Here is a 16,177-nt window from a genome sequence, read left to right as displayed (position 1 = left end):
TTATTCCTGTCTTACCCTTAGATTCTTCATGATATTTTTTTTTCTTAAATTCCATATATATGTGTTAGCATACGGTATTTGTCTTTCTCTTTCTGACTTACTTCACTCTGTATGACAGACTCTAGGTCCATCTGCTTCATTACAAATAGCTCAATTTCGTTTCTTTTTATGGCTGAGTAATATTCCATTGTATATATGTGCCACATCTTCTTTATCTATTCATCCGATGATGGACACTTAGGTTGTTTCCATCTCCTGGCTATCATAATTAGAGCTGCAATGGACATTTTGGTACATGACTCTCTTTGAATTATGGTTTTCTCAGGGTATATGCCCAGCAGTGGGATTGCTGGGTCATATGGTAGCTCCATTTGTAGTTTTTTAAGGAACCTCCATACTGTTCTCCATAGTGGCTGTACCAATTCACATTCCCACAAGCAGTGCAAGAGTGTTCACTTTTCTACACACTCTCTCCAGCATTTATTGTTCTAGATTTTTTGATGATGGCCATTCTGACTGGTGTGAGATGATATCTCATTGTAGTTTTGATTTGCATTTCCCTAATGATTAATGATGTTGAGCATTCTTTCATGTTTTTGTTGGCATTCTGTATATCTTCTTTGGAGAAATGTCTGTTTAGGTCTTCTGCCCATTTTTGGATTGGGTTGTTTGTTTTTTTTGTTATTCAGCTGCATGAGCTGCATGTAAATTTTGGAGATTAATCCTTCATCAGTTGCTTCATTTGCAAATATTTTCTCCCATTCTGAGGGTTGTCTTTTGATCTTGTTTATGGTTTGCTTTGCTGTGCAAAAGCTTTGCAGTTTCATTAGGTCCCATTTGTTTATTTTTGTTTTTATTTCCATTTCTCTAGGAGGTGGGTCAAAAAGGATCTTGCTGTGATTTATGTCATAGAGTGTTCTGCCTATGTTTTCCTCTAAGAGTTTGATAGTTTCTGGCCTTACATTTAGGTCTTTAATCCATTTTGAGCTTATTTTTGTGTATGGTGTTAGGGAGTGATCTAATCTCATACTTTTACATGTACCTGTCCAGTTTTCCCAGCACCACTTATTGAAGAGGCTGTCCTTTCTCCACTGTACAGTCCTGCCTCCTTTATCAAAGATAAGGTGACCATATGTGCATGGGTTTATCTCTGGGCTTTCTATCCTGTTCCATTGATCTACCTTTCTGTTTTTGTGCCAGTACCATACTGTCTTAATTACTGTAGCTTTGTAGTATAGTCTGAAGTCAAGGAGCCTGATTCCTCCAGCTCCATTTTTCATTCTCAAGATTGCTTTGGCTATTCGGGGTCTTTGGTATTTCCATACAAATTGTGAAATTTTTTGTTCTAATTCTGTGAAATATGCCAGTGGTAGTTTGATAGGGATTGCATTGAATCTGTAGATTGCTTTGGGTAGTAGAGTCACTTTCACAATGTTGATTCTTCCAACCCAAGAACACGGTATATCTCTCCATCTATTTGTATCATCTTTAATTTCTTTCATCAGTGTCTTATAATTTTCTGCATACAGGTCTTTTGTCTCCTTAGGTAGGTTTATTCCTAGATATTTTATTCTTTGTGTTGCAATGGTAAATGGGAGTGTTTTCTTGATGTCACTTTCAGATTTTTCATCATTAGTGTTAGGAATGCCAGAGATTTCTGTGCATTAATTTTGTATCCTGCTAGTTTACCAAATTCATTGCTTAGCTCTAGTAGTTTTCTGGTAGCACCTTTAGGATTCTCTATGTATAGTATCATGTCATCTGCAAACAGTGACAGTTTTACTTCTTCTTTTCCAATTTGGATTCCTTTTATTTCTTTTTCTTCTCTGATTGCTGTGGCTAAAACTTCCAAAACTATGTTGAGTAAGAGTGGTGAGAATGGGCAACCTTTTCTTCTTCCTGATCTTAGTGGAAATGCTTTCAGTTTTTCACCATTGAGGACGATGTTGGCTGTGGGTTTGTCATATATGGCCTTTATTATGTTGAGGAAAGTTCCCTCTGTACCTACTTTCTGGAGGGTTTTTGACATAAATGGGTGTTGAAGTTTGTCGAAAGCTTTCTCTGCATCTATTGAGATGACCATACGGTTTTTCTCTTTCAATTTGTTAATATGGTGTATCACATTGATTGATTTGCGTATATTGAAGAATCCTTGCATTCCTGGAATAAACCCCACTTGATCATGGTGTATGATCCTTTTAATGTGCTGTTGGATTCTGTTTGCTAGTATTTTGTTGAGGATTTTTGCATCTATGTTCATCAGTGATATTGGCCTGTAGTTTTCTTTCTTTGTGACATCCTTGTCTGGTTTTGGTATCAGGGTGTTGGTGGCCTCGTAGAATGAGTTTGGGAGTCTTCTTCCCTCTGCTATATTTTGGAAAAGTTTGAGAAGGATAGGTGTTAGCTGTTCTCTAAATGTTTTACAGAATTCGCCTGTGAAGCCATCTGGTCCTGGGTTTTTGCTTGTTGGAAGATTTTTCATCACAGTTTCAATTTCGGTGCTTGTGATTGGTCTGTTCTTATTTTCTATTTCTTCCTGATTCAGTCTTGGCAGGTTGTGCATTTCTAAGAATTTGTCCATTTCTTCCAGGTTGTCCATTTTATTCGCATAGAGTTGCTTTTGGTAATCTCTCATGATCTTTTGTATTTCTGCAGTGGCAGTTGTTACTTCTCCTTTTTCATTTCTAATTCTATTGATTTGAGTATTCTCCTTTTTTTTCTTGATGAGTCCGGCTAATGGTTTATCAATTTTGTTTATCTTCTCATAGAACCACCTTTTAGTTTTATTGATCAGGGACAGTCTTGCTTTCTAATCAGACCAGGTGAAAATGATCTTAAGTTGATGAGTCACTCTGTAGAACTCAGTTAGACTGAAGATTTGATACATGATATTCATATTTTCTTCTACATGTTTATGCAGTATCCTTCAAGGTGTTATGAGCACTAAATAACTGATGACTAAAAGAAAAAAAGGGAGGGAGGCACAGAGAGGAGAAGAAGAGGGAGGGAGGAGCGTCTGAATGTGCTAATACATAGAAAACTGGCTAAAATATTCATAAGATTTGGTTATTTTATTTCTAACAATTTTCAGTGCTAATGGAGGAGACATGAAAACTGTTCTCCCCCAGGAAGCATTTATTTTATTTATGTTTATCACTTGCTTTTTTTTTTAAGTCTTTTATCTTGAGATGATATAAATTCACAGAAGGGCAAAGATGTTCAGAGATGTTCTGTGCACCCTTCACCCAGGCTCCCTCGATGTTAACATATGACATAACTATAGCACAATAGTAACACCAGAAAAATTGAAATTGGTGCAATTCAAAAAGCTTATTCAGATTTCACCAGTTGTAAATGCACTCACTGGTATGTGTGTGTTGTATGTGTAGCCCTGCAAAGCTTTATCACCCGTGTAGCTGCCTGTAACTACCACACAATCAAGATATTTAATTGTATCATCACAAGACTCCCTCCTGCCATCTGCTTAGAGTCTCTCCACCAACCGGCATCACTTATACCTCGCTACCACTGATCTGCTCTCCATCCCTATAATCACATTATTTCATGAACGTTAAATACATGTAATCATGTCATATATATTCTTTTGAAGTTGGCCTTTTCTTCTTCAGCATAATTTCTTTGAGTTTCATCCAAGCTGTCGAATTTATAAATCAGTTTTCCTTTTTACTGCTGACTAGTATTCCATCGTATGGATGTACCACTGTTTATATAACTAGGGACTGTCTGCTGTGAATATCTGTGTACAAGTTTCTGTATGAAAATCTAAGACTGCCTTAGATTGAAATTGCTGGGTCATATGGTAAATCTATTTTCAGTTTTAAAAGGAACTACCAAACTATTTTCCAGTGTGGCTGTACCATTTTACATTTCCACCAGCAATGCATGAGTGCTCCAGTTTTTCCACAACCATACCAGCATTTGATGGCAAGGATCACTTTTTTTTTTTTTTCCCATTCTGAGAGGTATGTAATGATAGCTCCTTGTGGTCTTAATATGCATTTCTCTAATGGCTAACAATATTGAACATCTTTTTATACACTTATCTGCCATCTGTATATATTCTTTGGTGAAATGTCTGTGCGTATCTTTTGCTCATTTCCTAGCTGGATTGTTTTTGCTTCTTTTTCAATGCTGAGTTTTGAGAGTTCTCCATATATTCCAGAAACACGTCCTTTATTGAAATGTGGATTGCAAATATCTTCTCCCAGTTTGTAATTTGTCACTTCATCCTCCCGACAAAAGCTTTGAATTTTGATGAAGCACAACATGGGCAGGGGGGCAGGGGGTTGTTTTTAGTGTTGGTCTGAGGACCATTTGCCTATTCTTGGTCCCAAAGATTTTCTCCTATGTCTTCTCCTAGAAATGTTAGTTTATGTTTTACGTGTAATTCCATGAACCATTTTGAGTTGTTTTGTGTTAAGTGTGAGACTTAGGTCCAGGTTCATTTTTTTAGCTACGGAGGTCCAATTGCTCCAGCAGTGTTTTTTGAAAAGGTTATTCTTCCTCCATTGAACTGCTTGTGCTCCTTTGTTAAAAATTAATTGGACGTATTTGTATGGGTGCACTTCTGGGTTCTCTATCCAGTTCTGTCCAGCTCTGTGCGTCCTTCCTCTAGGACCACAGCGTCTTGAATACTGTGCCTATACAGTAAGCCTTAACATTGAGAAGACCGATTATTTTCACATTATTATTCCTCCCACAAAACTGTTTTGGCTATTCTAGAGACTTTACCGTTCCATAAAAATTTTGGAATTCATCTATGTCTACAAAAAAACCTTGCTGAAATGATGATAGAAATTGTCTTAACCCAACAGATAAATTTAGGGAGAAATGACATCTTTACTATATTGAGTCTTCTGATCCATGAATGTGTAAACTGTTTCTTGAACCTCACTATTTCCAAATTCATTTTTTACAGGACACTGACACCTCTGTGAGGCACTAAGGTGGAGGTGTCATGTTTGAGTATTACATAATTAAGCCAGTGCTTTTGGTAATTTCTATTATCTACTCCAATTTGATACTTTGACAAGCTTATCCCGGTCTGAATAACTTCCTTTATATACAAATTTTATCACAACATTTATCATAATTACAGCTGCTGAAATACATGTTAATCCCACTTGAGAGGGCTAGGGACTATATCATTCATCACTGTATCCACAGTCCTGACTTGAGTGCCTGCCACATCGTGAAGACTCAACAATGTTCACTGAATGAGTGAAACCATTCTTTAATCAATGAGGGAATATCTATATGTACTTATGTCAGATTTTTAAAGATCTGGGGTGTCTGAATCTTCAACACAAACTAGGAATGCTCTCCCCTAGGAAGCTCCTCTCTTTTGCTTTGTTTTGCCATACATCATACTTCTAATGATAACATATATAATACAGCATAAAACCATATACATAAATACACGTGTATGTGCACACACATCCACCTACATACACACTCTTACCAGGGCAAAAAATTACCCATTAAAATCTCAAAATGTAATGACACAGTTAGGCAATCTGCTTTTATCTCTAAGAAATAATTCGTTGACTGTAAAGAACTTTCCCAACAGAAATTTGAACCAGAAATTATATCCATTTTGCATATATCTTGTGTCACAGCCAGACTTAATCATCCAAATCTTCGCTAAAGCAAAGCTAACCTTTAGTACACGCAGAGGAGAAAGATCCAAAACTGGATTCCCAGCAGGTCACTTCGTGGTTTAAAATTATTCAGTAGTCTCCCTCCTCCATCAGCCAAAAAACTCTAAAAATTTGAGAGAGGCATGGAGTGCTTTCATGATCAGAAAGCTCCCTACCTTCACAATGTTATCTCCTGGCATTCTCCAGCCCCTGGCTCGCCAGTTCCTTACGTTCTCCACGCTCTCTCGTGGTTCTGCACCTTTGCACATTTTATTCCTTCTGCAGGTTCCTACCACACTGACCTGTTGGACTCACTCAAGCAACTGGTCCACTTCAGATCCTCCCCTGGTCCTTCCTTTCCTTGTGCTCTCACGACACCTGCAAGTTGATCACACCATGCTACATGGAACTCTTATTTACTTTCCCAGCTATTGTAAATGCCTTTATAGCATGGTTTCCTTTATAATAGTACCTGACAGGCAGGTACTTGAAATTTCTTGAGATAAAGAGAGAAAGAAATAGACTGACATTTCTAAGATAAAGAAAACTCGAGTAAGTACACAAAATTGGGTAGCGATAGAATAGTACGGTAGAGTGGGCCTGGGTTTGAATCCCAGCTCTATCATTGTTACATGGTCCTGAGAAAATCATTTAGTTTTGCTGAGACTCAGTTATTAATAGTTTTATTATCTAATCTGGAGAAAAGAGAAAATAATACCTAATTTTTATTTTATGAAATACAGCAGGGCTTCCCTGGTGGTGCAGTGGTTGAGAGTCCGCCTGCCGATGCAGGGGACGCAGGTTCGTGCCCCGGTGCGGGAAGATCCCACATGCTGCGGAGCGGCTGGGCCCGTGAGCCATGGCCGCTGAGCCTGCGCGTCCGGAGCCTGTGCTCCGCGACGGCAGAGGTCACAACAGTGGGAGGCCCGCGTACCACAAAAAAAAAAAAAAAAAAAAAATACAGCATAAGTGGAATAAATGAAGGTTCCTATGACACATAAGTGGAATAAATATGCAAAGTATCCTGTTAAGAAATGCAAACACGGGAATTCCCTGGTGATCCAGTGGTTAGGACTCCGTGCTCTCATTGCCAAGGGCGTGGGTTCAATTCCTGGTTGAGGAACTAAGATCCCACAGCCACACGGCACGGTCAAAAAAAAAATAAGAACATAAAGAAATGCAAACAAATGAAATTTTGTGTTTTATTTTATATTAATTAATTTAGGAGTCAATCTCCATATACCAAATTATCTGTATATTGTAAAGAACTTTAAATTACCAATCACTTTCAAATATATCATCTAATGTGATTCTCATAACAATCCTATGAGACAGTGAAAGTTTTGTTTCATTTTGGAAAGGAAGAGCTTAGTGTCACAATTGTTCACAACTAACAAGGAAGAAGTTAGCAACAGAAGAGCCCAGAACTTGGGATCCAGGTTTTCTCTCTTATATTTCAGCATTCTCTCCACTCTACAGCAAAATTCTAGTTTCATCACAAAGATATCATACAGAAACCTAAAATGTTATAGCTATAAAACAAATTCTAAATTTGCAAATTGTTTCTCCAAGAGAAATAATTTCTTAGTGATGTCTTAATCATTACACAATTTTTAACAGGGATCAAAAAGATTTCTTTTAAGATTTAAAGAGACATATTTGATTTATTTTTTAAATTATGGAGAATATAATTTATGAGTTATAGATATTTCATATATAATTTATGTACAATTTTTTGCATTATTCAGTTACAATTGGAGAATATTGGAATGAAAAAACATATATGAGAAAAAGGCTTTTCCTTTCTTCTTAAAAATTAACAACAGGTAAAGAAGAACTTAAATCAAATTTCTCCATATGTCTCTCCCAGATTTTTCTCCTACAATTTTTAACAAATAGTATGTTACCTGTGTTCAATGATCTCAAACAAAATTCAAGGCTCATTATCAATTGATGGCATTTTCTATATTAAATAAATTGCACTGTGTCCATTTGGGGAAGAACTCAGTTAAGACACTTCAAAATCATCGTTAGAACAGAGAGAATTTTAGAAGTGGAAATTTGCTATTTTCCCAGAGAAAATAGTGAGGTAAAGGTATTAATCAATCAATCAAAGAGAGAAGATTTTCAAAGATCTTGTTTTAAATACCTAACAGTGATTGGAAGGTATCCATATACAATTATTGGCCACTTTCTTAACAACTGCCTTTTAAATTCAGAATTCTTGGATCTAGCATGATTCAGTTGGGTAATTTTTTGTTTCACCAATGGTATCTACATCATTTTTTTCCTTTCACTCAGCATCTCTCTTTTTAGATGATGCACATAATAATATACTACCGTTTTATAGTGAATGAGTCATAAGTAAAATGTTCATAGCACTAAGCTATGTCCCTTGACTATAGCAGAGCTGCTAGTGCCCTATCCTCTAGCCAGGAAACATTTCAACATTATTCAGATGAAGAAAGGTTTGTCAGTTGAGCTGACTTTAATGTACTAACCTACAGATAACCTGGCTATAGGTTTATAGTCTATAGCCTGTATGACTACTGCAGATATAATATGACCATATAATATACATTGTTTTTTATATTTTTCAAAAATGTTTCTATCTACAGTCTAAAATTCATTATCCCAACTGCCTTGCTAGCTTAAGTTGGGGATGGTATGGTAGCTAATATTTGGTGAATATTTGGGAAGGGCCAGTGTTTCAGGTTTTTTATATACATGTCTTCAATGAATCCTAACATCAACAATTCAATATGGTTACACTCAGTGTTGATGGGAAGAATTGAAGCTCCCAAGATTAATCAACTCAAGGCCAGTGATATAAAAAGCAATATGAACACAGATATATGTGATTCAAAAACTAGTGTTCCTGGCTTTACTACCATTTTATAAAGAGGAAACTGAGATTTGGAGTATTAAACTAATTATCCAAGGAGATACATGCAGGGATATCACAGGAATTTGAATGTTTTTTTCTATTTGAATCTACTGTCTTGTAAAGGACCTATACTATTTAGAAAAACATTCCAGGCAAAACTCATTAGGAGTACAGTTAGTAGCGTGTTTCAGACTGAAATAGATATTGTTGTACATATGATTATGTGAAAAGTTTGCACGTTATTCCTAGTATACAATTCTAAAAGTATCTGGAAAGTCTCATAGTGAAAGAATGAATAAACATGTATCTGAAAATTATAAAGTAAATGGAAAATACTGCTAATATGTTATTCAACATCTTGTATTATTTTTTCTTATCTGTAGAGACCTGTCCTTTTGAATAAAAAAAGTACCTTTGGATACATTTAAATATACATGTTTACATTATATAGTGAATTAAAGATTTTTAAATCACTAGGCATTGCTGGTTTTGAGTTCATCTTTTTTTTTTAATCAATTCTTGTTGTTCATGGATTCCATATTTGAGAATTTGCCTACTTGCTAGCACATCGCACAGTATATTGGATATTAGTTCCCTGACCAGGGATCTAATCCACACCCCCTGCAGTGGAAGTGTGGAGTCTTAACCACTGGACCACTGGGGAAGCCCCTGAGTTCATTTATTTTTTAATTTTTACTGGAGTATAGTTGATTTACAATGCTGTGTTAGTTTCAGGTGTACAGCAAAGTGAATCAGTTATACATATACATATATCCACTCTTTTTTTTTAGATTCTTTTCCCATATAGGCCATTACAGATTATTGAGTAGACTTCCCTGTGCTATACAGCAGCTTCTTATTAGTTATCTATTCTGTATATAGTAGTGTGTATATGTCAGTCCCAATCTCCCAATTTATCCCTCCCCCCCTTATTCCCTGATAACCATAAGTTTATTTTCTACATCCGTGACTCTACTTCTGTTTTGTAAATAAGTTCATTTGTACCCTTTTTTTTTAGATTCCACATATAAACAATATCATATATTTGTCTCTCTGTGTCTGACTTCCATCACTCAGTATAACAATCACTAGGTCCATCCATGTTGCTGCAAATGGCATTATTTTGTTCTCTTTTATGGCTGAGTAATATTCCATTGTATCTATGTACCACATCTTCTTTATCCATTCATCTGTTGATGGACATTTAGGTTGTTTCCATGTCTTGGCTATTGTAAATAGTGCTGCAGTGAACATTGGGGTGCATGTATCTTTTTGAATTGTTTTCTCAGGGTATATGCCCAGTAGTGGGATTGCTGGGTCATATGGTAGTTCTATTTGTAGTTTTTTAAGGAACCTCCATACCTGAGTTCATTTTTAAAGATTGCTAAAAATGAATTCCTTGAGCAATCAATCCCATCAGTGATAGTTCTCCTTCCTTCTGGCCCATATATTCTTAAGTGATGCAGTCAGTGAAGTTAATTAAACTCTTCTTTCCCAGCAAAGCATTTTCTTGAAAAAGTGATCAACTCTTGTTGTCTTTGCACAAAGAATTTCTAAGTAAATATCCATGTAAGGACTTTTGATGATACATTGAACAGAGAAAAAAAATTACTTGAAGGAATTTTGCCATTTTTATCTGATTATACCAACAGATTACTCTTAGTGTATCAACTGCTAGAAGAAAATATAGAGTGCTTATAAGAATGTGTACAGTGATAATCAGTTAAAAACCAATATCTAGGGCTTCCCTGGTGGCGCAGTGGTTGAGAGTCCGCCTGCCATTGCAGGGGACACGGGTTCTTGCCCCAGTCCAGGAGGATCCCACCTGGGCCCGTGAGCCATGCCCACTGAGCCTGCGCATCCGGAGTCTGTGCTCTGCAACGGGAGAGGCCACAACAGTGAGAGGCCTGCGAACCGCCAAAAAAAAAACCAAAAACAACCAAAAAAACAACATCTATCCTGTAGCTTCTACTGGCCTAGATATAGTAACAAACACCAGATCCACACACACACACACCCCAGAAACAACAAAAAGACTGACCACACACACACACATACACACACACACACACACACACACACACACACACACACACAATTTCAAGGCAATGAACCTCAGGCAACAGAGGATGGTATTCCCGGAAAGATGAGAAACAAATGAGGTGAGCCCTACAGTTGCTTCGGTTTACTGTAACTGCTTTGAGAAAGTTGCTCACAGACAGTAAGATCCAGATGGAGCCTGGCAGCCTCTGAACTGAGAAGACAGAGCTAAGTGTCTGGAAAAACCAAGGCAGCGAGAAATCACAGGATTCAGTACCAGAGAGGAGAGGGCTGCACAGGGAAAAAACTCTGGAGATAAGCAGACATTCTCAAGTACTCAGCTGACTGCTGATTATCACATGCATGCCAGGAAACTAAGGCTGGGAAAGAACCAGCAGTAACAGTGCCTGGCAAAGAACACAGGCTCAGGAACTGTACCCAGGCTTACACCAAAGAGCCTGCAGAAACTCAGGATGCCCAGGGCTAGAGGACTCAAAGGGTCTTGCCTCAGTAGTGGGAAATAATAAACCTTAGTCGAGCACTGCTCTGGGGCTGCCTGACAAATTTCAAAAGCAAGACCTGAAAGGATCAAACAGTTTCCAAATAACATTCCAAAATAAAGCTCGGAATATTTACAGAAATATAAAATATCTGTCTCAAAGGACAGAATTCACAATGTTTGGAATCCAATACAAAATCACTAGGTGGGCTTCCCTGGTGGCGCAGGGGACATGGGTTCGTGCCCCAGTCCGGGAGGATCCCACATGCCGCGGAGTGGCTGGGCCCGTGAGCCATGGCCGCTGAGCCTGCGCGTCCAGAGCCTGTGCTCCGCAACGGGAGAGGCCACAACAGTGAGAGGCCCGCGTACCGCAAAAAAAATGCAAAGAAACCAGAAAATACAATCCTTTGAAGTTCAAGTTCTTTGTTTCCTTCTCACATGTGCTATTTTACAGTTTGTGGATACTTTTCTCACTAGGAAAAAAGGACAACAAGCCATGAGAAATGTAATCTGCACTGCTTTCAGGATGTTGTAAGATTTTACTTAATGCTATATATTACTTATTTGCTGTCCTAGATCACTGATGGAAGAGAACAGAGCTCAAGGCACAGAGATTGATATTAGAAAAAGTTTTCATTTGTAAGCAAAATTTAGAAATGAGTAGTCATTACAGACTCCATCATTAGCAGAAAAATGAGTCAACTGAAACTGCTCCAGAATTGACACAGATGTTAGATAACACAGAAGGACAAGAAGCACCTTTGTACCTGGAAAGACCAAGTTATTGGGAAGTGGGAACCTTGGGAGTAGAGGAAGGGCTGGTGAGAAAACAGAGTGGATAAAAAGTCTATTAGTACCAACATCCCCTGTTCCATCACACACAATTAGGCAAATATCATTCCCTGACCCCCAGAACACCGGACAATGAAAGAGGTTACACCAGGGTGGACCAGGGTAGACCAGGGAGAACAGAAAGTGGGGAGGGAGGTGGCACTGTCCAAGATAGGGGGCTTATGCTAAAGGCTGCTATTGTAAGTTAATGTATAAATGACTTCTTTTCCAAGATTTAGAGGATTCAAATCTGGACAAACTAGCCCAAGAGGTAAGAACTACAGATGGGGGCAGGGGGAAGGGGAAAATGACAAAGAAACAGTCAGCTCCTCTCCGTATCATCCCCAGTAAAGTCCACAGGCAACAAATCCCATCCATTCATAGAGCTTCCAGTTAATTTTTGGTCATTCACTACTAAATTAATGAAATGTAATAATAAAAAGACCTGCCCCGAGGTACATCATCATGAACTATCAGAAGAATGGAGATGAAAGTTTTCAATACCTAGAAGCGAGTCACTCAAATGATCATGGGGTTCTCAGCAGCAGCACAGGAAAATAACAGACAGTGGAACAGTTCCTTCCAAATTCTAAAAGGAAATAATTTTCCAAAATAAATTTTGTATTTAGTCACATGTAATGGTAGAAGAGCAATATTTTTAGACATGTCCCAGCTCAAAATTTTTCCTTTTAAAAACCCTTTCTCAGGAAGCTTCTGGAAGATGTATTCCACCAACAGAAAGGAGTAAACAAACTTAGAAAATAGGAGACTCCAATATGAGAAAATGAGGACAATCCCCAAGATGATGGAGTAATGATGAACTGAGGTCCCAGATCAACAGAGAGAAAAGAAGCCGAAAGAGTTGAGTCCAGAATGAAGCATGAAGATGGTTCAGTGGGAGGGCAAGGGGTACCTGAGTAGCTCCACAGAGAACAAGTGAGGATTTGAGGCTGTTTCTGACCTTAGCACAACCTGAACCATCCTGACTGATACAATCCCTGATGTGTCTGACCACACTGAGAAAGCCTTTATATATAGTTCTGCTAGAGTATTGCGGGAAAACTAGGCAAACAAACCAACAAACCCAAAAAATGAAAATGATTAAATTCCTAAGAAGCAAAAAATCTGAATAAGAAAAAGTTAATCGTAATACATTACTCAGCTCTGAGCAATATTTCAGTAGTCGTAAAATATACATCCTTGGCATTCCCTAAGCAAGCAGGACTATAGTGGGGGGATGGGGAACGGAAGGTGTGTGTGGTGGTGGTGTAAGCGGACTTCTAACTCCTCATCTTCTACAGAAGGAAGTCAACAGATACTGCCAGAGACTAAAAAACTAAGAAATATACTACAGTGAGTTAAAAACTCTATAGAAGAAACAGGTAAAAGACTGAAAAGTGTTTCTGTCTGAAAGGTAAACCATGTTGTTTTAACATGTTGATAACATGTTGGCAGGAGCCAAATGTTTGGTTTTAATAAATTTATTTATTTATTTATGGCTGCGTAGGGTCTTTGTTGCTTCCCGCAGGCTTTCTCTAGTTGCGGCCAGTGGAGGCTACTCTTCATTGTGGTGCGCAGGCTTCTCATTGTGGTGGCGTCTCTTGCTGCGGACAGAGCATGGGTTCTGGGTGCGCAGGCTCAGTAGTTGTGGCTCGTGGGATCTAGAACGCAGGCTCAGTAGCTGTGGCGCACGGGCTTAGTTGCTCCATGGCATGTGGGATCTTCCTGGACCAGGACTCGAACCCGTGTTCCCTGCATTGGCAAGCGGATTCTTAACCACTACGCCACCAGGGAAGTCTCGGGCCAACTGTTTCTGTTGGTCTTGTTTTCTTATTCTAAGCCTTAGGATAACTGCTGACTTTTTGAACAATGTACATGTATTTTGATAAAAACACTTTTTCAAAACCAGGTCATTTATTCTCAAGGAATTACAGCAACTACAGCTATTTACAAAACAAGCAAGATTTTACAACAGATTAAACTTTAAACGTCAGTCTATATGGAATACAATCTTTTTAGCATTTTTAGCTATTAGTATCACAAAGGCTTAGTATAAGATCACATAAATGGGGCTTCCCTGGTGGCGCAGTGGTTGAGAGTCTACCTGCCGATGCAGGGGACACAGGTTCGTGCCCCGGTCCGGGAAGATCCCACATGCCGCGGAGTGGCTGGGCCCGTGAGCCATGGCCGCTGAGCCTGCGCATCCGGAGCCTGTGCTCCACAACGGGAGAGGCCACAACAGTGAGAGGCCCGCGTACCGAAAAAAAAAAAAAGATCACATAAATGCTAATCTGTGGCAAGAAAATATAGATTAGGTTGCAGTGCTTCACTTTTTTATATAATAGAAAAATTGTTTTTACATATTTAGGGAGTGGGAAGCAGGAGATATTTTTCCTAAGTATTTCATTTTTGTAACTTCCCAAATCCATATGCTCACAAAGGCACTGCATTCTTTTATCTATTTATCTATTTATTACTTTAAATTTGTATGTTACCTTAAACTTTTAAAAATGTGAGGGAGGAAATCTGGTGGGAAAACGCAAGGAAAAGGCACATCACCCTATCTGACATTTTAAGCTCTCTCTTTAGACTCAATATGGTAAGAAATAAATTATAACTTCTGATAATGTATAATTATTGTCATGGGTTAAAAATGCAAGGTCTTACACCCCAATGTTCATAGCAGCACTATATACAATAGCCAAGACATAGAAACAACCCAAGTGACCATCAACAGACAACTGGTTTAAGAAGATGTGGCATATATACAATGGAATATTATTCAGTCATAAAAAGGAACAGAATAATGCCATTTGCAGCTACATGAATGGACCTAGAGATTGCCATACTGAGTGAAGTAGGTCAGACAAGGAGAGACAAATATTACATGATATCACTTATACGTAGAATCTAAAAAAGAATACAAATGCATCTATTTACAAAACAGAAACAGACTCACAGACATAGAAAACAAATTTATGGTTACCAAAGGGGAGAGGGAGAGAGGCAGAGATACATTAGGAGTATGGGATAAACAGACACTACTATAACATAAAATAGGTAAGTAACAAGGATCTACAATATAGTACAGGGAGTTACATTCAATATTTTGTAATGACCTGAAAATTATAACTAAGTCACTTTAATGTACACCTGAAACTAGCACAAAATTGTAAATCAACTATACTTCACTTTAATAAAAACCACCACCAACAACAAAAATGCAATGGCTAATGTGGGCACCTTCGGTATTAAACAAAAAGAGTTCCTTTCCTTTTTATGCAAACAGGCAAAGTGAATTTGCAAAAGTGAAGCTGAGATTTGAGAGGATTTGGGGAATTAGGTAGAAGGACAGAGGGCAAACTGTGCAAGCTGCCTTACCAAAGAAGGTTTAGTTAGAATTTCATGCTCCTGGTTTGGGCAACTGGTTGTGTGTTGCTACCATTCCCCTAAAACAAAATACCAGAGAAGAGATAGTTGTAAAGAGATAAAATTAATTTTGTACATTCTACACTGAGGCATCTCTTGAACGTCAGCTATGCAAAGACGCTCAGTGGGAAAAGGTAAATATAATTTTAGGTATATATAAATTTACATAGAGGAGCAAGACAAATATAGAGATTTGGAAATCATCAATACATCATTACAGTTACTAAAATTTGAGTGAAATGAACTAGAAAGAGGTAAGAAGTGAAGAGAGCAAAACACCAAGAAAGGGCCCTTGGTAAACCATAATTTTTAGGAGTAAGTAAAAGAAAGGAAAACCTATAAAGGAGAACTAAGAAGGAACGTACAGGACATAAACTAAAGGAGAATGATGTTGTAGAAATCAAGAGAAGGAGGTTTTGGGAATTCCCTGGCGGTCCAGTGGTTAGGATACTGTGCTTTCACTGCCAGGGCCCAGGTTCAATCCCTGGTCAGGGAACTAAGATCCCACAAGCGGCGGCGTGGTGCTGCCCCCCCAAAAAAAATTAAAAAAAAAAAAGAGAGAGAGAGAGAGAAAGAGGTATCAAGAAAGAAGAAGAGGAGAATCAGAGAAAACTGTTCATTGGATCTGTCATAATAAAGATGATCAGAAACTCTAACAGAAGTGTCAGGGGAGCAGTAAGACAACAAGAAGTACAGGAAGTGGAGGGTAAATAAGAGGCAGAAAAGAAAACCAGAGGCTAGAAATGAATGGCGAGAATCCTGGAAGTAAAGTGGAAAGGGACTGAAGCTCTTGCTGACAGGTGAAAGTGAATCAGTTTGGTGCCAGTGAAG

The 16,177-nt window shown here is 38.2% G+C and overlaps 1 protein-coding gene across 13 annotated transcripts in view; it reads right to left on the bottom strand.

Annotated features, from left to right (window-relative positions):
* Nucleotides 1-16,177, bottom strand: part of KCNT2 (potassium sodium-activated channel subfamily T member 2) — a 425,289-nt gene that overhangs the window by 338,763 nt on the left and 70,349 nt on the right. The gene's annotated exons all lie outside the window — the stretch shown is intronic.

This window comes from Leucopleurus acutus, assembly GCF_964270905.1.
Source record: "Leucopleurus acutus genome assembly, chromosome: 2".
In the NCBI taxonomy this organism is placed as follows: domain Eukaryota; kingdom Metazoa; phylum Chordata; class Mammalia; order Artiodactyla; family Delphinidae; genus Leucopleurus; species Leucopleurus acutus.
This window is presented reverse-complemented; position numbering and strand designations above follow the sequence as displayed.